Genomic DNA, 22,651 nt, shown 5'->3' with positions numbered 1-22,651 from the left:
AGGGTAGAAGCATCTTCTGAGAAAAAAGCTTATCCTTCCGTGCTTATCCCCAAAGTACAGAAGGTCACACTTCCATCTCAGACAAGTGAGTCAGGGAAGCGACTACTTTTTATGCAACAGTCAAGAGCTGAGGAAATTACTGTCCATCAAATGCAATAACCTGGGTTTATATCCTCCTCTGCCTAGGGAGGAAGAACATAAACGATTACTTCAGCTGCCAGGCAAAAGATTGTTCCTCCTGTTCCAGCCGACTTCAATATTGAACTTAAAATGCAGCCTATCTTCTGAACAAATTTAAGACAGGGCCAAACACAAGTACTTTCTCATTTCTTTACTCGGATGCTACGTAAAGCATTTTTCCTCCAGACTTCTGAACCTTACGTGTACCTTCACAATCTATTCTTGCCACCCAGTTAGTCCTCCACTGTCTATTTATGCATCCAACAGTTTCTGGTGAGTCACTGCAGGTTTGCTTAAGCCAATCCCTATCTGAATTTGGTCACATATTTCACGTGTGATTGCCCTTTGGCAGATATCAAATCGTCTCTTAATTTTTCTATTGCTTATAGATTTACATGCCCCTTATCCTCATCTCCAAGTGTTCCAAGCAAATTTTCATTCACACGCAACGTTGCCTTGGAATGGGTCAGTCCCCTATTTTGGACAAGGCTGACATGTAGGAAAGAATATCTTTTCAGGCACAGATCAGCTATTGATTTTTCGTGTCTCACTAGTTTCATCCTGGACGCTTTAAAGAATATTATCCCCAAACCCACATTATTAACATACGTAAGCTTCTCAATGTATGCCCTAATTGCAGTAGCTGGTTCTGAAAAATCATTCCTAAAATCTGGTTCATCAAAACACATACGTTTCCTGGCTTCACTGAACACTACTGATCGGACAAAGCGTCTTAGAAAAATGAGCTCCATCGCATCCTAGACTGCTTGACGTAACCCCAAGAAGCATGCTTTCCACAATCCCTCGAGCCACAGGCACAAGAAGGAAAACAATCCTAGTCCACTGGGGAGAAGGCGGTCTACTTAATCCATGTATGACTTTTAATAGTTATTTCAGAAGAGGATTTCTAAACATCCCAAGATTATACCCAAAATTTCACTCCCTAAAATGTTCTCTTTCATGAACATGCTTCCGTAAGCAAACAATTGAGACCCCTGCACCTCCGGGCATGGCCAGCTGTAAAGGCCTACTTACTCCCTCTTCAAAGTTTTCATATTCCACAGTGACAGGCAGCCATCTGAAAAACCCACAACAAGCTGATTGCTTCTGCTTATGTAGTACAGGGTTGATATTGCTGTTCCTGAAGGATTTTGTAGTTGAAAGCAGAGATGTCTCCCTTCTCTGGTCACAGCTTCTCTTCTTTGTGGAACTTCAGCAGGAATTCTAGTGACAACTTCTAGACCTACACACACAAAACCACGCCATGAGTTAATGTGTCAGGCCATTTAGGCTGCATGTTGAACACTGACGTGACAACACGTCTCATCCAATTCTACCGTCCGGGGCAAAATACCCATTTATGCAACGCTTTCTTTTGTATGTTTCCAAAGAACAGAAGAACTCTCTGATCGGACAGGTATTCTCACTCGTATTTTAAAACCAGGTAAAAGCGTAACCTTCGTAGACAAATTCTTCCTGGGCTCTATAAATCACACGTTTGGGCCTCACGATGAAGCTGGCTGAAGCGACACCAACTCCTGAAGCCACTCTTGTAATAGCCAAAACAGCGTATGCAACCCAAATATGCAAATTAGAGATTTCAGTCATCCAAATGCACGATTTTTACAAGTCGGATTCATTTTAACAAGCAAGCCTAAAATTTGCCCCAAGTCAACCCACAGAAGCAGAAGAACATTCCCAAGAAATAGGGCGCCTCTGACACAACTTCCTCTCAGGCAGCTGCACTGACTCACGTGGTAAAATTCCTACACCTCACTGGCAAGCATCATAGTGACGTACGGATCTTGGTGGCAGGGGGGCATTTATAACATTAGAAGGAGTATTAAGCCACTCCCATTTTTAATCAGGTCGGGACTATACCAAGGCAAACCGCCATCTGTAACCAGCAGTCAGAAATGCCTGCACACTAGTGTCTTCCAAGTGGGATGCATGTTGTTTATACACAAGTTTTCCTACTCTCAAATTCAAGTTTAAAAACTGCAGGCTTACCCGATGCTTGTATTTCATTCTGACTGCAAGAGAAATCATCCAAACAAAGGTCCACCAGAAGTAGATGACCAACATCTGTAGCCACTGCTGCCACTCCAAAGAGCCATCGCAGACTCTGATGTAGGTGCCGAGTGCTCACGCTGGGTCCTCCGTGATTAGTTATGGGTTCTATAGCAGTTACCTACAGGAAAACTGCAAGCTAGCATTTAAGCTGTTTGACAAGCTGAACAGAAATCATTCAAAAGTGAAGCCGGAATTAGCACATCAGAAACAAGAAAGTAAATGCAGAGGACCATAAGACTTAAAAGCAAAGCATTGTTTCCAGTTATATCAAGAAAAAACCAATATAGTCAATCTTGATGTTCTATTAACTTGCACTGATTCTTGTTTACATTAAGATAATGAGACTAGGGGACATTACATCATTGGACTTCCTGGGTTACAGAAGACAGAAAAAAATGAGTAACATTCCACCAGCCTCTCCCATCTACACAAACACAATATTCAATAAGCAGCGATTCAAGGACTGCAGGTTGAAAGTCAATCGTTCAACAATCCGTCAGGTAACTCCCTAACGGCTCTTCTTTCCTATCCTAAGTCAACATAAAAATCTGTTCTGCTCTAAAGCCACCCGCTTGCTAGTCTGAGATTCAGGGGAATGTGTCTAAGTCATTTACAGCACAACTATGGAAGTTTCAGATATTTTAAAGACAGTATTTCTAACATACATAGAAATCAAGCATTTCGGAAATGTATGTTACAGACACTGGGAACAGCGGGGGTTTTTTTCCTTTTTCACTCTGGCCAATAAAAGATAGTTCTCAATGCCTTTTTGTGGCAGTGGAGAATTAGGTAACTATGTGCTCTACCATAAACCCAGAAAACTTGTTTTACAATCAGTAAGCTCAAAAGATAACGGTACCGTTAAGCCCAAGAGTTTGCACCAAGGCTCTCTTGACTGGATACTCTGAAGTGACAGTCTGCACTAATGCAAGATAGAAAAAATACCGCCTACAAAGAGACGCTCCAAAGCTTCTCCTGAAACAGGATTACGCAGCACCTGACAACGCAAAAGCTTCGTTCCTCCGATTAAAGTGTACGTACCCTTCCTGGGAGAACAACTGCTTTAACCACTCTCGATATTCCAAGGTCGTACAGACAGAGAACACTTCCCTCTGCTTCTTCCAACCCAACCAGCAGTCCCGTTCTCTTCTGCCAGGAAAAATCCTTTACCACACGAATGGTGGGAGGCTGTTTCTTTACTCCACGGAAACGGTAAGCAGAGCGCCGCTCTCCCGTCACAGAGCTCACTACCTCCAGTTGAGGACCACACGCCAGCCATGCCAAGCCATTTCTCCCTGTAAGAGAAAAGAAAGCTGACTAAAGCAAATTTCCAATACAAGACTGAAAACAACTGAAAAATCACAGCCACTGCCCCTTTCCTTCACTAAAAGTACCCAAAAGGGAAGACCGACTTCCCTAGTTGTGGTCAATTATTCAAAATCACCCATGGAGATCCTCCAGCACTACCTCTTAATATTAACAACCTTATTATTTTGCATTTCTACTTGTCATTCCCGCACTGAAGGATTTGGACTGCTTGGGATGAAGATGACAACATATTGATCTAGAGACTTCATCCCATATTCGGCTTGTTTTGGCTAGAAATCGTCTAAATACATACGGGAATACGAGTCTTAAAGCACACTTCAAAGATAACAAATCTAAACCAATTCATTTCTAGTTTATTAATTTTACTTGACACACGCCTACTTGGGGCAGGGATTTGGACGGCAGCAAGAAATTATCGTCAAATGGGCACTGCATGAGTACATCTGATCTTTTACACGGGCTGACGACAGAAAGAATTTAACACATTTTGTTTCACTGAACAAACTCGGAGGAAGTATTAACTCAATTACTGCACTTTCAGTCAGGTAGATGGATTCCACCTGGTCTAACAGAGCCTAGACAACCAGGTAGGCACCCAGCTAGCTCTACTTGCGGATCACCTAGAAAGTCAACTACTTAATCTGCTTAGCCACTTTCAGCAGCTCTCCCTGGGTACTCATCTGCACCCTGTTAAATACGTTGGAAATATGGCTGCAGCGCTTAACAGTGTTATCCTCTTCCTTTGCTGTTTGTATTCAGACTAGGAAAAGAAAAAGCGGGGGGGGGGGGTGGGCGGCGGGAGGGGGGTGCCTCTGTAACGTTGTAGAAGAACTAGTTCCGCATGTGGTGTTATGATGGTCATAGAGCTTGAGCTGGTACAAATAAATAGGGCCCAAAACAACACTATCACTTTTTTGAAAACTGCCTTTTATTTAATTAACAATTGAGTGACCACAACATTGAGGAAGGCCCGCTGACTCAGCATGCTTAACTAAATTATTTTAATAGCACAAGACTGGTGAAGGTTGCTGTAATTTCAAAGTTTAACTATACTAGTTTTAAGGTTTTAATATTAGCATTTTTAATAGTTAAAACTTCCTTCCTGTTCTCTCGAAACCTGATGCATCTTAACAACAGCACCAGCCTGACACAGTCGATACTGTGACCCTGTGCTTCAGGTAACCTCCAGGCAATAAGAACTTCAGACCGAGACCAAATTTAAAGGAGAACGCTCACCTCCAGAAAACTTCCCGCTCAGCACAGAACCTAGGGGTTTCTCATCTTCCCCAAGTGCCTCAGTAGTCACCTCTGGAAACTGCAGCAGACTGCTCGTTACCTGAGCTGATAGGTCTCGCATTCTTCACTGTAAATAAAGAAAAAAATGCAAAAACAGACTCATGTCAGCCATAACTGAGATTTGCTTTTTGAGATTGACAGAAGTTTCATCAGTATGCCGCAAGTAATCTCCTAGACAGCTCCTGTAGCTCTTTTCCTTCAAAAAATGGCACTCGGGACAGTTTTTGATCTCACAGCAGAGCAAAAGGAGAATCCTTTTACTTTTCTAATGCCTATGAGATCACCAACAAAAAGCGACACAGGGGTATTGGTAAGGTCAATAACAGGAAAAAAAACAATACACCGAGTTCAAGTCTACTCAGATATGCGAGTCTGTAGTAAGATGCAATCCGAGAAAAAGCGTATTTCAATTAGCGCTGCAGTAAGAGGTGTGAGGTTCCATTAGTCCTTGCTCTTGATTTTGTACCTCATTATTTATTGCCAATTGTCTTCTAGTAGATTTCAGGCATCGTTTGTGTCTTGTTCACTTCTTGTGTGTTTATTTTGAACTCTAAGGAATACTAAGTTCTTAACTACCTTCACTCTCAAACTCTTCCAGAAAATGTACCGTTGATGTTTCCGCATGACAAGCGATACAGACTTTCATAGCTCATCAGTTGGAAAGTAGTTTTCCATACACTTATCACCTGAACATAACACAGCACCTTAAAACACGGATTCTTTTCTACACTTAAATCCCCATATTCCTTATTCCAGTCCTTTCCTTCCTATTGCCAGTCCTTATCACATCTCTGCACTATTGTACAAAAACTTTGAGGCCTTTCAGTTTCCACACCTCTATCGGTGCTCCACAGACAGTTCACGTTTCACTATGTCAAGATAGATTTTTTGGGGGGATGGGGGACGGGGGACGGGGACTTAAAAGCTCAGGTGACTTACAAGATTGAATAGGAGGCTAAATAAGAGATATTCCACACACGTGGAAATACAAACTACTTCAGCTCACTACGTTTTGCAAGTTCTATGGGTTATTGAAAAAGCCTCCGGAAGACAAGACAGGTTCAAGCATCTCTTCAAATAGCACTGCTTTCTATATGGAGTCTCAGAAGGAAGATATTCTACGTAGCTCGCTATTCCTGGGCGTTACACATGCTGACCAACTCGGGCATCAAACAGAACCCTTACCCTATGCCACAAACCAGTACAGCCAGCCACTTCAATGGGCACACAAAGCCCATTGCATTAACTGTAGCACACATGTTCTCCCGCAAGCAAAGTTTTATGGTTGCTTCTTCCAGCGTGCACTAATAACCTATTTTCCTTACGGCATAGGAGGTTACAGCTAGTTCTGAAGACCAGACTCTGGGAGCAACACAAAGTTATTAAAGGGAAACGCTTATAAATAATACCATTTACACAGATTGTACTTCTGTGGAGAAAGGTTATGCTCTAAAGCCTGGGCATTGGAATCTACTATATTTCAGGTCACAAGCACTCTACCTGAGAACATGTTCCAGTATCTTCTGCCAGCATGAAAACAACGAGCGCGTGAAACACAGGCAGTGTAAGCCAGGGTCCCGCACTAAGCGCAAGTCAACCTTCGGAAAAAAAGGCTGCCGATGGCAAAGCCAGTATTGCAGGACGCTGCTGCAGCCGGCCAGCCTGACCGCCCTGCCAGCATTCACAACTAGCACAGGTCAAGTTCCAAGTGGGACAACTCATTTGCAGTAGTTTTCTCGCGTTTGCTTTTTGGTACTTGTCATCCTTTCACAGGGACAGCGGGATGAACTTTTGCACTGCATCCAGGGGCTCCAGAGAGTAAAAAGCCCCACAGTTTGACCAGCCTTCCGGCTCAGTTTAATTGTCACGATTTAATCCATATGTTTTATGAGTAACCCATAATACCAAATACAAATACAGATCTATTGGGTTGGTGAATAGCATCTCTCAAAGGCCTTCAACGTCCAGCTGTTTTGACAGGTGCCTTCAGCAATACCGTGATGCTGAATAAGAAAGGAGGAATGACCAGAGAAGATTATCACGGGAAGAAATTTCAGAAGAGGAAGAACAAGAGTCACCCTGCGTCACCCTGCCTTTGCCACTGCCTACCTGGACAGGCCAAGAGCACAGAACTTGGCGTGGCCAAATTGCACATCAAATTTTAAGATACTCTACTGGGGAGAGTTGAGCGTAAAAACAAACCACTCGCCACCCCAAACTCCCCACCAAATCAGAAAGAATTCTTCTCTGGTGGAAAGCTCACACCTTGACACAGTGTACTCCTGCCTACAGTACACAACAAATGTGCTTATCAGGCCCATACCACCGCTAAGAACCATCAAGTACGTAACACTCCCACGCCCGGACCATTCATGGAACTTTAAATTTAATTCCGCTGCAGTTATTAACTGCATAGAAAAGCACGTGAAAACGCTAGACCATCAGGCATGCCCAGGTTTCCGCCAGTACGCCAATGGCCGTTTGAAACATTTTGTTCCTAGACATCTGGCTTGGTAATATGGAACTAGGAAAATAAACTCCACAATAAAGCCTGAACTGTATATACAGTGACCTGGCTATCAGGACGTTTTACTTGCATCATTCTGCTAAGTTGAACCAAGGATTACTGGCAAATCCACACAGTGGGAAAATAGTTAGATAGAACTAGGTTAAAGGCGTGAAGCCTCTCCTTTAAGAGAGATATCCAACACTAACTGCATTTCTGCTCTCTTTGAAAACAACAACTACAGTCATATTCCTCCTTCTGTCTGGTAGAAAACAGATCAGTGTAAAACGCCACAGGCCTACTCCATGTTCAGGAGGAAGCCAGAATCCAACCTCCCCGCTGTATGCTACACCAAAGTGGTCTGTGCACAAGTTGCCAAAATTACCGTTCTTCTTCACCCTTGCTACTTATGACCTCTAAACACCATGAACTGTTTCCAAAGAAAGGAACATGCCACAAGTCATAGACTGATGACAGATTTCTGGATTAAAAATCCCCAGGGGGAAAAAAAAAAAAAAAAAAGAGAAATTACATGTTCAAGTGGAATCACATACAGCCAAGTCAGAGTTCTGCGATGTCAGTTCTGACTGACGGTAGTCCAGGAAAATCAAAGGCCAACAATGTTACAGGCTTACTGAAGAAAAAGCTAAAAATACGCTCAGTCGCAGCTGAAGATACGGTTTCACAAAACACGTTGCCTTCACTGCCGCCGGAAGAGAGGCCTTGCTGCCGCCTCCCATCTCTCCATCTGCTCCTTTGTTCTACTGCTGTATTCCTGCGGCTTACCTTGCACTGACTTGAGCACTTTTTAGAGCACTTTACGAGCCAGGTTAACTGCCTAAGCAGATGGGAAACGAACCCAGAAAAGTAGATAGTTTTCCACCAGCTTAGAGAGTTAAACTGGCTGGCAGAGAGAACTAGCAAGCATGAAAGTTGGCACAAGGAAGGAGGCAGGACAGTGCGTTGGGAAGAAGGAGAGGGAATTCGTCCGTCTCCATTTTGTGGCAGTAAGCCGTTACGCTAGCTCATACACGTGTGAAACTACACACACAATTTGCAAGGAGAGCTGCAGAACCCTTTCCTTTTAGAAAGGACACCACCCGAGACACAGTCAGTCAACTTTTAACTCCCTCGTGCGCGTAGAGACTCACTGTCTCACTGAGAAAGGCTGCAGCTGACAGGCATCATTCTTTCATTCAGCCAGATGTGGAAGCTAAAGCGATTTCAGGGAAGTGCTACCTGGTGATCAGAGAACGGACAACAGCGTGCGACACGATTCAGGTCACATTTTCCAAGGAAACAGGACACAGAGTGGGAAGAAGCCAAAGAAGAAGAAATGGAAGAAAAACTAAGTCCTTTTGAGAAACCAGCATCCACTTTGTTGAATAACAGCTAAAGATGACAATGACAGAATTTTTTGAATTATTATTAACGACTGGTTCAATGACATTTTCCCCAGAAAAGCAGGAGGCAGCTCACAAGCGCTGGAGGAGCAGTGGATGGAAAAGACACTTTCTGCACCTTAGTAGTCGGGTTCAGTGAATTTGCGCTTTGCCATATTTTACTCCAGCCGAAAGAGGATTTAGTGAGTGAGTTAGCAGGTGACTTTGTGAGTACCACCGGGTCATTTCTTTCCCACTTAGGCAGAAACACCCCCCCACCCCGATGCTTTAGGCAACCACCCTACATTTCATCCAAAGCCTAAGTTCTAGTCTAAAAAGCCACTAGCATAACAGAGACGGTCTGTATCGGAACTCCACAGCCAGGCTTATTTCACTCAAGCGCAGCCTACAGATTCTCTTGCAGAGTTTGTGCGGATGCTCCACAAGCCCAAACCTACAGCAGAAGGCAAGGAGAAGGAAGAATTTCAGCTCTCTAGCCCAACAACCCCCAACAGCTAAGACCATAGATTTGACTTCCCTTCAAAGGAAAACACAAACAAAACCAACACAGCTCAGAATTTGACACTGGAGCCAGTTTACCCAGCCACCTCCTATGGTTATTCTCTAACACGACCATACTTTCATTCAAGAGTCGCAGCCCCTGTCTAACGTGGCTAAGCGAGCAAAAGTTCCTAAAGTCCCTTCTGAACTTACGCTCTTTTTACATTGCTTGGCGTACCTGGACAGACAGACATAGGTGCTAAGTGTCTCAGCACAGAACACACGCGCAGCCTTCCTAAGAGAGGGAGACAGCAGCTGACATTTCCAGCATACCACACCGGTGTGCCATCGCCCCGGTGCCTGCCCCTCCCAGCACAAATTCTAGAATCACAGAATCACAAGGAAGAGAACTTCCAGAAATTCTCTTCTGGAAGCAGGCGGCCTTCCAGAATCACTGGAGGTCATCTGGTCCAAGCCCCTGCTCAAGCAGGCTCACCTAGAGCAGCCTGCCCAGCACCACGTCCAGACGGCTTCTGAGTATCCAGCTCTGAAACGTACTTGGACAAACAGCAACCTGACAAGCTGAACCGCAAAAACATTGGCAACACGTGCAACAGGCCCAGGCTTTTGGTGACTCTCTCCTACCAATTTAAGTATTCTCTCCACCACACAGGTGAAAAAATACCACACCAGCAAAGGCTTGTCACCATTACTTCTCTAAAACTGTATCCAACAGCTTGCTGGGGAGAAGACTCAAAACTAATAGAAGCCCGATTAAGTTCATTTCACCGTCTTAAAAAAGCACACCCCGGGCAAATCAATGCAGGAAAACGAGCCGATGCAGTAAGTGGATGAGGAGCTGTCCTCAGCAGAACAGGGTCCTGTCCTGTGTGCCCAAACACCTGTGACAGCTGCCAGCCAAGACTGATGCCATCATCCAGACCGATGGGCCTAAGGCGGCACTTGAACTACCACGTTTAGCCGTACACCCTACACGGGGTTCAGCATTCCCGACAGAATTCGGGAATGTCCCTGAATGACACCCTGAATGTCCCCTAGTTTTACCAAACACCATCAGCAAGCAATTACTAGAGCTGAAAGACTGACTCCACGCTTCCTTCTATTGGCAGAAGCTCCAGACCTCGAGTCAGGAAGAAATCAAGCACTTTTGTTTAAGTCAGCAACTTTGCTGCGTGATGCAGGCTTCATGCAAAAATCAAGAGACCCCCACAAAACGCGCGGGATTCCTGTAAAGCTCTGCTCTCCCCATTAAACCCAGCCCTCTTCCCGCAATCGATCGCCGCTCTATGCAGAGAGCCGATTTCCCAGCTCCTCTGTTTGGCAGTTACCCATGTTGAAGCAATAAAATGGTTCGTGAGAAGCAGCTGGGAGGGGAGCAGCGTATGGCCTTTCAGTGAAGGTGTGCCTTGAACGACTTATTCATCAAGTCACCATCAGGCCCCTTCTTTCCCAGAGCAGCCCGTCATGCACTCCTTGGCTCTCACGCACCGCCACAGCCTCCTACTGAAATGCTTCTGGCTGGCTAAATAAGTCATGTGAACATTGGTTGCTTTCAGAAACATGCCCAAAACTAAAAGGGGGGGGAGGGGGTGTTGGGTTTTGGGGGTTTGTTTGGGGGGGGTTTGGTTTGGTTTTTGGGTTTTTTTCAGAAAGTGCAAAGAACACATCTGCCCCAAGTTCTAGGGTGTTCATCTCATGACTGGTTTTAAAGGGAAAACCTCTGGTTCTCCCTGTCAAGGACTTTGAAGTGACCCAAGCCTGAGCTGCTTTGACACGGCTCGGTACATTCACTGGCACCTTTTATTTCAGTCATGATTTCTCACAACTACAAAATGAAACCAAGAAACCGTAAGGTACTTAGAAGTAGACAGAATATGCTGTTATCTGAGCTCATGAGAGATTTGCTATTATGTTGTGGACCCGTAACCCAGGGCTACGTTATTGCCAGTTTACCCAGGCTGAAAAGCCCCTGGAGGGTCTCATCGGGGCACTGTTGGCACAGAAGTGTGTGAGCAACGAGTCTTAAAGATGACAAGAAGGGGAAAACATCAGAAGCAGAAGAGCAGAGGTTAAGGTATCTGCCCGCGATGCCCATTACTGGGAAACTCGCCTGAGCCACTGCAGTGTGCTGGTGCTCCCACTCCTTCTGGGCTTCCTCCAGCCAGGACTCCCACGTCGCCTGCGTGCTCCAGATCTGCCACTTGTTCTCAGCCAGCAAAAACCACACCTCTTGTGAACAGCAAGACAGCTTTAACCAGGGTACCTATGTGTAAAATATCAAGCCCCGTGAGAGACGAGGACCAGCAGCGAGGAAGCCATGCAGTGGGAGGCGGTCTGGCCTCTTGCAGAGCAAGCCCTTCCAACCCAAACCTCCTGGGGACCGTACGGCACGTGGGGACACAAACCCACCTCGCTGCGGAACAGCCGAGACGTTTGTTGCTGCTGTCAGCATCCTGAACTGGAAATGAAAGCTGCCATCTTCCTTGTCCTCGTCTAACCAGAAGGTGAGCAACAAAACACGGTGCCCAGAGCGTGCACAGGAGCCAACCCCCGCGAATCCTCCTCAGCTCCATTCCCACCGTACTTCTTCGGTGTTACAGATTACCAACAATGCCTCCTGAGAATGTTTTGGGAAGTCAAAATCTGCTTGCTATTCATAGCTGTATTTATGCTGAAATACGTACGTGTTCCATCGGCTATTGGTCGCCCTGTGCTCCCGAGCCCAGCCAGTCTGCACAACAGTTTGTTATTTGCAGCCTGCGGTTGGTTCTCTTAGAAGCTTCCCACTGGGACTGGCATTTACCACTGCTTTGTTCCTGACCCGTTTTGTCCTTTTAAATATGAAAATACATAAAAGACAAAAAAGAAGCTGTTACCCAGACAATCCCAGCAAACGACAACGTTTCCAATCAAACGTGACTTTTGGTTTGGTTTTGTTTTGTTCTTTTCCCTGTTCGGAAATATCCCATGTAGCTCTGGAACTTCACAAGCGAAAAAGTCTCACAGCCACTTTGCTCCTTGGGTGGAAACATCTGATGCCCTCTCCTGTACCGCTACCAGCAATCACAGCCCGGTTTGGTTTTGCCCCTGCCAGCCCACGAAAACCCTTCTCTTCTCCAGCTAACCCTAACTTGCAGCAATGGAGCCATAGCCGCTCTGCCTCTAGTATGCAGGGCAATATGGGATGGGGTACTTCAAAACCACACCTCACCCACTGTAAGTGTGGGTACGGCAGGTAGGCAGGCAAAGGACAACTCCAGCTGCCCCTGCACGGAGCTGGCTCAGGCGTGGGGAGTTTGTTGGTCTGCGTTCATATCGGCACATGAAAGCAGTTCAGCTCTCTGCAGGACTCAACTGCTGCTGGAGACATTAAATCTTCTGCTCCTGACACCTGCGAACAGCCAGGCTGCTGCGGCTACAAGGTCACCGAGCCATCACCCGCTTTGGGATAATGGACTGGGGTGTAAGTGCCTGACCTCTTTTTATGGGAGAGGGAATAAGAAGGCATTAGTGCTGGAGTCCAGCAAAAGCCTGCCTGAAAGGACTGCAAAGAGAGCGGTTTTCAGTCCTGAGGCCCAGGAAGCGCAGGAGGAGAGCAAAGGGGAGCAGAGAGGGAACCTTCTCCTCCAGAAGGAGCTGACGGACTGGGAAAGTGGCCGGGAAAGCAAGCTGCTCCTGGGCAGGAAGGAATAGCTCTGTGTGGCACTATCGCTGGGATCTGGGATTGGGAAGCAGAGACGACAAATGCCTGGCAGCAGGCATCACTTCTATGTTCTACGTTTCAACCACGGTTGGGCTGTGGGACCCCAAACTACAGCTTAGTTTTAGAGGTGCTGTGTTACTGGGAAAGAAAGGGCAGGAAAGAAGCTCAATTAAGTCACACATATGAGGGAGACCTGGAATCCTCAGGAAATACAGTTACCTCTGTCGTACAACTTACCTGTAAAAACACATGCCGTTCGTTAATAAGGGTAAAGAACAAGCTCTTCATGTGCCGCCCCTGCCTATGGACAGATTCACCCTTTCTTCCTTCTGAGCTGTCAGTCCCGTTGAACTGGTATCTTCTGTCATTTTGCCCAGCACCTGACCGCAATGTGCACCAAGACCAGAAAGGGAAAACTTATGAAAGCGTACCTGTCAGCATATCGTAAGGTTGACAAAGTTTCTTCGTAACAGATGTCTGCTGGACTCAACGGCCGCAATCTCTAAGCATATGAAAAGTATTAACTGACATTAGATTTTGAAGGAGGGTTTTTAAAATAGTTTTAAACGCTACCAAAAACCAGACAGGGATTAACGTGGAAAGATAGACCATTAAGTCCCCAAATATAAAAGGAGAACCCAGGTGTCTTAGCAATCTGGCCATAAATTAACTCTTTCTAACACTTGTGCCAGAAGAGAAATGAGACAGAAAGAAAGATGAGAAGATAGAGGTGGGTTTTGCAAAAATTAATACTGAAGGCGCTCGAATCCTGCTAACTCTGCCTTAATGCTAGCACCAACGCAAAAAAAAAAAAAAAAAAAAAAAAAGGCGCAAAACCACTTTGATGGTCTTTGTACAAGTAGCAATTGAAGAATCTGTCCTTCAATTTGTTCAAAACATCTTTGATGAATTATGCAAGCTAGCATTTGAAGAAACCCAGGTAAGCTGTTTTGAGAGTATCAGCATTTACAGTCAACCTTTTCACATGTGCACATTTTCTGTTCGTATTCTTCCACCTTTCATTTAATTGCACTTCCTTTAAAAAAAATACCTCTTCCAAGATGCTGGAGCATACAGTTAATTCACCTGAGACAAGGAAGAACCTAGGGGAGTTTCATCTCATTTAGGAATGCAACCTCTGGTGCACGGCACAAACGATAATCTCAGAAGTTAGGGCAAAAAGGACTTGTTTCATAATGCAGCCTAGTTTTAGGTAGGTAAAGAACACGGGTTTTATATAAAACAGGTGCCTCTGAGTTTTATAGCTACATTTACCTATATGTCAATAAATTTTTACAGATATGCAGAAAACTCTTTCAGAAGAAACGGAGGTTGTATCTCTAACGTAGACAGAGATATCTATTTTGCGCCAGCCACATTTCTGTTCCGAAAACAGAAGTGCTCTCCATTTGAGTAACACGTTTAGTAGTGGCTAGAAGCTTTTGACCAGCAGAAGGGTTCTCCCCTTTGTGTTGCACAGGAAGCAAGCTTAACTTTTAAATTACACTCACTTTCACCAATGTCAGAGCCGCACAATTCTATTTCAATGGGCAAAGCGGGTTATAAATTCAAGAATCAACTTACCATGATGGTCCTGCTTCTTCCCCCCTGAGCAGACTGCAGGAGTCTCGTCAGGACCAAGTCCCTGTATGGGATGTGCACCACTCTCTTTCCTGTAGCAACCTCAGCCAGAGCACTAAGGGAAAATAAAGTGAAAAGTAGAAGCATGACTATGAAAAGCAAATCTGGGGGGCCGGCGGCAGGGAAGAGGCTACCAGATTAGAACCTTCCGTATATTCATGCTTAGGCACAGGCTTCAGTATGTTTGTGCTTGTGGACATCTCAGGCTTTATTCATTTAAGTAACTTCTTTAGCCAGACGGCAAGGAATCCTGAATGGAGGGAAAACTATTTTTCACCTGCAGAAATTTAATTTTTACTTCACAGGGAAGGATTTTTTTAAAAAAAAAGAAAAAGAAAACCAGCTGGTGACATTTCCTAATGTGGTTAGACTTAGATTTACCCACCTGCCTTCCTTCAACCTGTCTCCTTCAGATCCTTCAGAGGATTTTTGCCTTTCGCTTCCTGCCAAGTCCGCCAGATTTATAACTGGCTGTTTGGCGATGGCTTCGTCGAGAAAAATCTGTTAAAATACGGTATCAACAGCAGGAAAAATTACCAGATCCGTCCCTCAGACATTATGAAGTAAGATACAGAAAACGATACTCTGCAGAAACGCAGAGGAAATAAATAGGTTGCGACAGTTACCGCTCTTGGAACATCTGACCTAGGAAGAATTGCTGTAAAGACGAGAACCACAAAGGTGTGCCTCAAAGCAAACGACCTACCGCCTCTCAGGATGAAGCAGCAGACAAAGCCGCTCATCCCCTGCACCCGCAGAAAGGGGGTACGGAAGCACCGCTGGCTCCCAACCTCCCCCGGCTGCAAAGACGACGTCTCCCTCCCATCCCCGTCCCAGATGAGCCCGGGACTGGCCCTGCCTGCCAGGGCTGAGCAGCTTTCGGAGCTGCCTGCGCGAGCAGCCGTGGGGAGCTGAGCTCGCTTGTGCTCCAGAGACGGGTCACGCACGTCCGGGCCAGCCGGAGCCCCCTCCTCCTCAACCAGCCCCAGCCCGGGCTCGTCCTGCGTAAGCGGCTCTGCAGACCCCTCTCCAGCTCTGTCGACAGGGGACTTCAGCAAAAACGGTAGTTCTGGTGTCCGTCTCCCGAGGGGAAACGTTGGGGGAGCGAGCGATGATAGGAGCAAGGCCCGTTGTCCGGAGCAGAGCCGCGAGCAGTCGCCTCCCCCGGCCCGGCTGCTCTGAGGTGGTTCAGCCGCCCGTCAGCAGCAGCACCACGGTCACCCAGCACCCCTCCGCCTGGCCGGGGGCACACACAGCGAGGACAGCAGGATTCGGGCCACGGTGACCCTCTGGGGTCACGTCTCTGCCACCGCCGCGCTGCGGCCTTCCCTCACGCGGGGTCGGGGAGGTGCCGCAGACTGCCCCGCGCTTGTGCCGCGCCCTGTGAGCTTGCTCGCTGCAGGGCTGCTTGTTAGCGCGAGCCCAGGAGTTCTGCAGAGCTTTTCTCTCAACAGGCCAGATCCCCACCAGAAATCAACACCTAGGCTATTTCGGATTAGTTACATGGGAACCGATGAAACTCCAGCAAATAAATGGATTGCACTGACAACCCTGAGAGTTATCTGCGGCTTTATTGACACACTAGGCATGTTCTTGTAATACGATCCATTACAGATCTTAATATTGCAGCACATTTTGATGGGTTTCACTCTTCAAGCATCATAGGACTGCCACCAGGTCCTTGGGGGAAGGCCTCCTCCTCTGTGCTCTCCTCCAGTGCTAATCGTCTCTTTCTGCCCCGACGCCCTGTTCCTGCTGTAGTCCTGGGTGTGCTTGATTCCTCGTTTGGCTGGGCAGCTCTTTGCTCAGGAGCATCCGTTTTTTCTGGTTTAGCATGTGGGACTCCTCTTATTCTTCTGAACATGAAACAACTAGAGTTTTTACTTACTGCTTCTTTCACAATTTGGGAAATCCTAGATTTATTTTTTCTCCTCGACCTCAACAGAGGGGGTGAAAAGACAAATTGAGAAGACAAGTCCGGGTCTATATCCTTAAGCTGCACAGGATGGTCTTCTTTTCCAGCTAAAATGACAAGGCATTCTTAACATTCATGTACGTTATACATAAACGACGGTGACATTAAATTACAGCTAATAATCAAAAGCACAATAGATTCCTGACATAAAAGGTCCAATTGGGTTTATAAAAAATGTGCAGGTATTCTTCGCCTAGTAACTGCCTCTTGAGATCCATTCTTTTACATTATATAGTGAAACAAAAATAAGCCAGTGTAGCCATTTTACCTGCCCTTACATAATGAAAGATACTATGCTCAAGAGGCATCGACAGTCCTTACTCATCTCAAAAAATATTTTTTTATCATGTACTCCAATACAAAGAACCCCATGAGCAGTGACTTCACTAACAAAGTATATGCCCATGAAAAACAATCCTATAACTAAACAGCTGTATAGTTTGTTGCAAGTTGCAGCTCATGTTAAGTTAAAACATTAACAGAATTTGAAAGCATGTCTCCTTTATTTCTCCACTGGGGGGAAGTGATGACAACCACATATTAAGATATGTCCTCCAGTTTTCAAAACAGATAGACATTCAGCTCATGACAAAAAATTAAGCTTAAATTTCATTTCAGTGTACTCAGATCAGCCTCCTCTCCTGTCTCCACCACAGCTAGCCAGGCAGTCATACAGAGTTCAGAAAAAAGATGAAATGCCTCTTTCCCAATTTTTTATTTCCTATGGTTATACTCTTACCATACTTAAAGCCATCCTCACAAGCTGTTTTCTGTGGTTTACAAAACAGCAATATGCCCTATTTTGCATATAAACATAGTGCACCTACCTTTACATTTCTTTGTCAGCTTTGTGAGAGGAGGAGAGAAAAGGAAGGACTCTTTTTCCTCAAGAGACAGTTTCTGATGCATAGAAGTTTTGCGGGATCTGGCTCTTGTAAAACGATCTGTTAAAGCATGTCCTGATGGGTTTCTGTCTTCAGGCAGCAAAGGACTGTCACCAGCTCCTTGGGGGAAGGCCTTCTCCCCTGTGCTCTCCTCCAATACTGACTGTCTCTTTCTGCCCCGATGCCCTGTTCCTACTGTAGTCCTGGGTGTGCTTGATTCCTCGTTTGGCTGGGCAGCTCTTTGCTCAGGAGCATGTGTTTTTTCTAGTTTAGCATGTGGGACTCCTCTTATTCTTCTCTTAGGAGTATCGAGGATTCCCACTTTCCCACCTGCACACATGTCTTCCTGAGCAGAGAGAGATTCTGTGTCTGCCAGGAGATTTTGTGCCTGCTTCCTAGCACTTCTCCTCGGAGTGACGGGAAGTTTGAATTCTGTTTGAGGAAGCGATGATTTAGACAGATCAAGGTCAGAATTTTCTGAAACTTCTGATGAACTCGTCTTTCTTCTTCTGCCTCTTTGAGTTGCCACCGGTAAAAGGAGTTGGGCACTAGGCTGCACCTCTTGATCCTTGACAATATTTTCCATAAATTGTAAATTAACGCTTTTCAGTTTTCTTGCACTTCTGCTGGGACTGACTGACGTTTTTATCTTATGACCCGTGTCAGTCTGGCCAGTTTCTTGACCTCCTGCTGAACTTTTCCCTCCTCTAGTCCTTTGGGAAGTAGCAGAAGCGATAACGCTACCTTCAGCAAGAGAAGTTTCCTCATTAGCCTCTCCCAAGAGTTCAGCTGCAGCTTCCTTCGCTCTCCTTAATCTTCTTCTTGGAGTAGCGGCTACGGACTGTGTAGGGAGGGACAATGTTTGTCCATCAGAAAGGCTGCTTTCTACTTTTCCTGCAGTACTTGGTTTAGGCTTCCTGCCTCTCCTAGGAGTAACAGGCATCACAAGCGTTTGCTCCTCTTGAGCATTTTCTTCCGTTTGAAGACTAGAAGTCTCAGGTGCTTCTTTTGTTCGCCTGCTACTTCTCCTAGGAGACAGTGCAAACAGACCTGGTTTGCCTGTCTTCAGTAGCTGCTGAGTGCCTGCCGATGGAGTACTTAGCCTTCTACTCAGCTGTCCCCTTGCACGTGTTCTAGGAGCGATGCCGTACTCTACTTGACGTACGCTGGTTTCGTCTTCCACTCCTTCCGGCACAGTTCTTAAGGGAGCTTTTGCGTTCTGGAATCCAGTTACCTTTTTACCTATGGTTTCATGAATAGATTGTTCTGCAACTTCAGATGTAAATTCTTTACTTCTTGTGTCTTTGATTGCATCCGGTAAGTTCTCAGCAGTAGCTGCCTTAATGGGTTCAGGCACATACGGGAGCGACTCTGCAATATTTTGAGATGCCTGATCACTAGTTACAGTGGACACCGAGTTGGTAACATGTTCTTGGTTTTCAGTATTGCCTAAACTGTTGACAGGTTTTTCCTCTGTTGTTGTGCCAGCTGCTTTAGAAGCATCTACTAATGTAGGGTCTCCCATCTCTGCTTCACCTTCTTCTCCTTCCAAGACTAAAGTAAAATTACTCTGAGATAGAAAAAGCTCTCCATCTCCCTCAGCTGCATCACATTCACCATCTCTGTTATCAGGCAAATGACATGCAAACTGTTGCTCTGTACTATCATAGCTGTACTGAAGATTGCCTGAGGGATGTAGTTCACTACATGGTGATGTTTCAGGTGCTTCTTCTGAGGTTTGTGCCTTAACCGCACCATCTTCAAGAACCTAAAGTTAAAAAAGGTCTCTTAATGCAGTATCAGTTACCAAACAGACTAACTTCAGGCTGAGCTAGATGAAGCTGAGGACACTGAAATGCTGCTTTTCCTTTCCGATCACCACCAAATGTAAAGTTAGAAACATACCATGTACTCTCTACTACAGGTAAAAGTTTATGCGTTTAAGGGACAGAGAACAGAGTATTCCGTGTATGCAATCACATGCTCCATTTCTGATACTTCTGTTCATGACTAACGATTTGCCACCACCCGTGAACAAAGTGAGCAGTTTTACAATACAAGCTGTACACCCAGCTGGCAGTAATCATCACATTGCAGTACTTTCCGCACTGACTACAAATCCACACAGAGTGACCGACTCTGCATCTAACGGGGCAAAGTACAACGATGTCCCCCAAGCTTAAAGTTTCGCTCATCATAGGTGTCACCGCAACACTTAGTCAAACTGGCCAGGTATCACATCGCACAACTCAACACCGCACTTTAAGGAATCACTTGGATTGCAGGAGACAACACATAGATTCTAAATACCTCCATCGCAGCCTTTGTAGCTCCCCGTACTGAGCAATTATTCTCTCCTGCTAGAGCCACATGAGACACTCAAGCTTTTATGCTGAGAGCAAAAGTAGTCTCTGTTATGTATTTCAAGTGACTCAGGTGGCCAAGGTAATTTAATCAACGCGTGAAGACCTTTGCCCAACCCTCTAAGTTATAGGGCTAGCCAAAGAGGGCAGAAGGAGGAAGCCACTCAGCGGGAGTCTCCATAGAATCTGCTTATTTTCTTGCCTCCTGCCTTGCCAAAAGTTGCTAAAGCATCATCTTTGATCGTATTCTTAAACAGTTGTTCAACCCTAAACAAGACCTGAACGACATGCAGGAGACCTCGCATAGGACCATGCTGGTTTCAGCAGCCCAAGGATATGCAAATTTTCAAAGTCCTCAAACACTATTGGAATTAGCCTGGCAGAGAAGGGGAAGATGCGGGAAGATTTCTCCTCCCTAGGCTGGCTCCCCAAGGAGAAAAGGTAAAAAGTGGAATCATTAACAGTCTCCAGGCGATGGCACCCGAAGGACGGAGATGCCCCCCATAGGCGGGCTCGCCGAGGAAAAAAGCTAAAAGCTGTAATTACTGATAGTTTCCGATGGATGGCTCCCGAAGTACGAAGGTGACGGCAATACCGAGTACAAATACCAGACTAGTTTCACGACCACCAGCAATTCTACCCTGTCATAAGCCGGCGTTACAAAGTGCAACGACAGGGTAACTCCAGCCCGGTTCCCACCGGCCGTTAACAGCACGGCAGGGAGCACAGACTGCAAGCGAGGTATTAGCGCAAATTTGAGAACAAGTGCATGGAGCTGCGCAACACGCATCTAGCAACATGCCACGCTTCAAAGCTAAATTCGAGAAATACTAGTCATAGAATCATAGAATCATAGAATCATTTAGGTTGGAAAAGACCTTCAAGATCATCGAGTCCAACCATTAACCATGCCCACTAAACCATGTCCTGAAGTACCCTGTCCACTCGCTTTTTGAATATCTCCAGGGATGGTGACTCAACCACTTCCCTGGGCAGCACATGCCAATGTTTGACAACCCTCTCAGTCTGCATAAACTTTCCTTTTATGCTTACAAATCTACGACCAAGAAAGTAGTAAGTAGTTTGTCCTAAATTCAGTGAAGGTAGACAAGCCAAAAAGACACGTTTACGTATAACTCAGTAAGAACCACTCATAACGAAAGCAGGAAAACCTTCACTCTACTGCTACAGGAATGACTGCAGCAGCTTTGTGACCGTCTCACGTACCGGCTCCCTTCTTCCCATCACAAATTCTCCATTTACTCCCATAAGTGAGTGATTTATGTATTCCCAAGTCTATAATCATCTTCTCTAGAGCGTTGTCCTAAACCCCAAAGCCGAGACGAGCGACGTAAGCGACTGCCTATTCAACTTCATCTGAAAACTGCGACACCGAAAAGCATCTTCTGTTGCTTGAGACCAATCTATTTGTGCTACGCCTACCTTTCAGTTTGTATTTCACTCTAACTATTACTAATTCCCGTGAGTACAACCCTACAGGAAATCGACAGCATACTCTATGTGGTACTTAGAGGACATCCACAATGAATCCAAATCACTCATCGGCCCCAGCAGAAGTGAGAACAATGGGGAAAACCTGCCACAACTGAGGAATCTCTGGCTCTGATTTTCAGCCCTTGTGAACAACCTTTTAAAATTCATACTTTACAAAGTTGAGATGTTAAAACCCCCGCATTTTCACACGCACACAAAAAGAGTTTTAGGCAGCTGGAAATATCTTGACACTGAAATTAACTCATTACTGGGAATTCTCTTTATGTTAATAAGGAACAAATAGCAAAGGATCTAAGCACCCAAATCATTCTGAAAATGAGTTTGGTTCCCACGCCATTTTGTCATTTGGTAAACGGCCTCCGGTATTGAAAAGCTGCACTCCCCAACTTTTCTTATTGTCTTTAACATTAAAACTATTTCTTTTTTTAAGTCAAATAAGAAACATTTACAGTCTAGCAAACCAAATGAAGGCATGGTGATTTTAAAAAATATTTAGGCGGGTTTTGGCACTCCTACAGCTCTCAAAGGCCCAAGTCTTGACAGGTTCTATTCTGTGTTATCGGTACAGCAAATGCGTAGGAGAAAAACCTATCTGCCCTTACCCAACGAGGTTTGGACTTGTGTTACCCAGCTAAAGAAACTGAGACGGTTTTGCATGCCTTCTAATCGTCAGTTAGACAGGACTGTCCTCAATTTGCAAGGTGTTTTCTCTTTAGTAGAAAATGGGGAAATAGTTTACTTACATTAATTTCCTCAGTTTTAGGAAGATTGTTAGAAACAGTTACTTCTTCCTGTGGAAAAGGAACGTTTCCTTCATCTCCAGCTGCTTCTGGGTTACGTTCTTCAGGTAAATCCACACACTTCCCCTCAAGGCAATTTTCTGAATGAGTACTGACCACTTCCTCGCTGTCAAGGATACGTATCACAGCTGGAAGAGATTTATATCATTTTAACTTAACTGCTCTATAAATGAGATGCGTTTAAGCAACAGGAAGTAACAGAGGGAGCAGGAGCCAAGAATACAGTTCTCCATCCTGCCACATACATCGGGCTTTCCCCAAACGCTAGAAACCAGAACCATCTACCCGGCAGCTAGTAATTCTTCACAGCCTGAGTACTGAGGGATGCATCATCTTTCAAAATAGTAACTCAAGCAGCAGATCCCATAGCACACAAATTAGTAGTGGTGTACAACACCGAAATACATAATGATCTCTCCTTCTAATATTTGACATTCTACCCGTTTTCTCAGTACCTTTATCCAGAACAGGAACATTGGCTA

The 22,651-nt window shown here is 45.4% G+C and overlaps 1 pseudogene; it reads right to left on the bottom strand.

Moving 5' to 3' along the window:
- Window positions 1-16,141: 16,141 nt before the first annotated feature.
- LOC142028397 (protein ELYS-like) overlaps window positions 16,142-22,651 on the bottom strand; it is a 40,082-nt pseudogene continuing 33,572 nt past the window's right edge.

This window comes from Buteo buteo, unplaced genomic scaffold (genome assembly GCF_964188355.1).
Source record: "Buteo buteo unplaced genomic scaffold, bButBut1.hap1.1 HAP1_SCAFFOLD_336, whole genome shotgun sequence".
NCBI classification, from domain to species: domain Eukaryota; kingdom Metazoa; phylum Chordata; class Aves; order Accipitriformes; family Accipitridae; genus Buteo; species Buteo buteo.
This window is presented reverse-complemented; position numbering and strand designations above follow the sequence as displayed.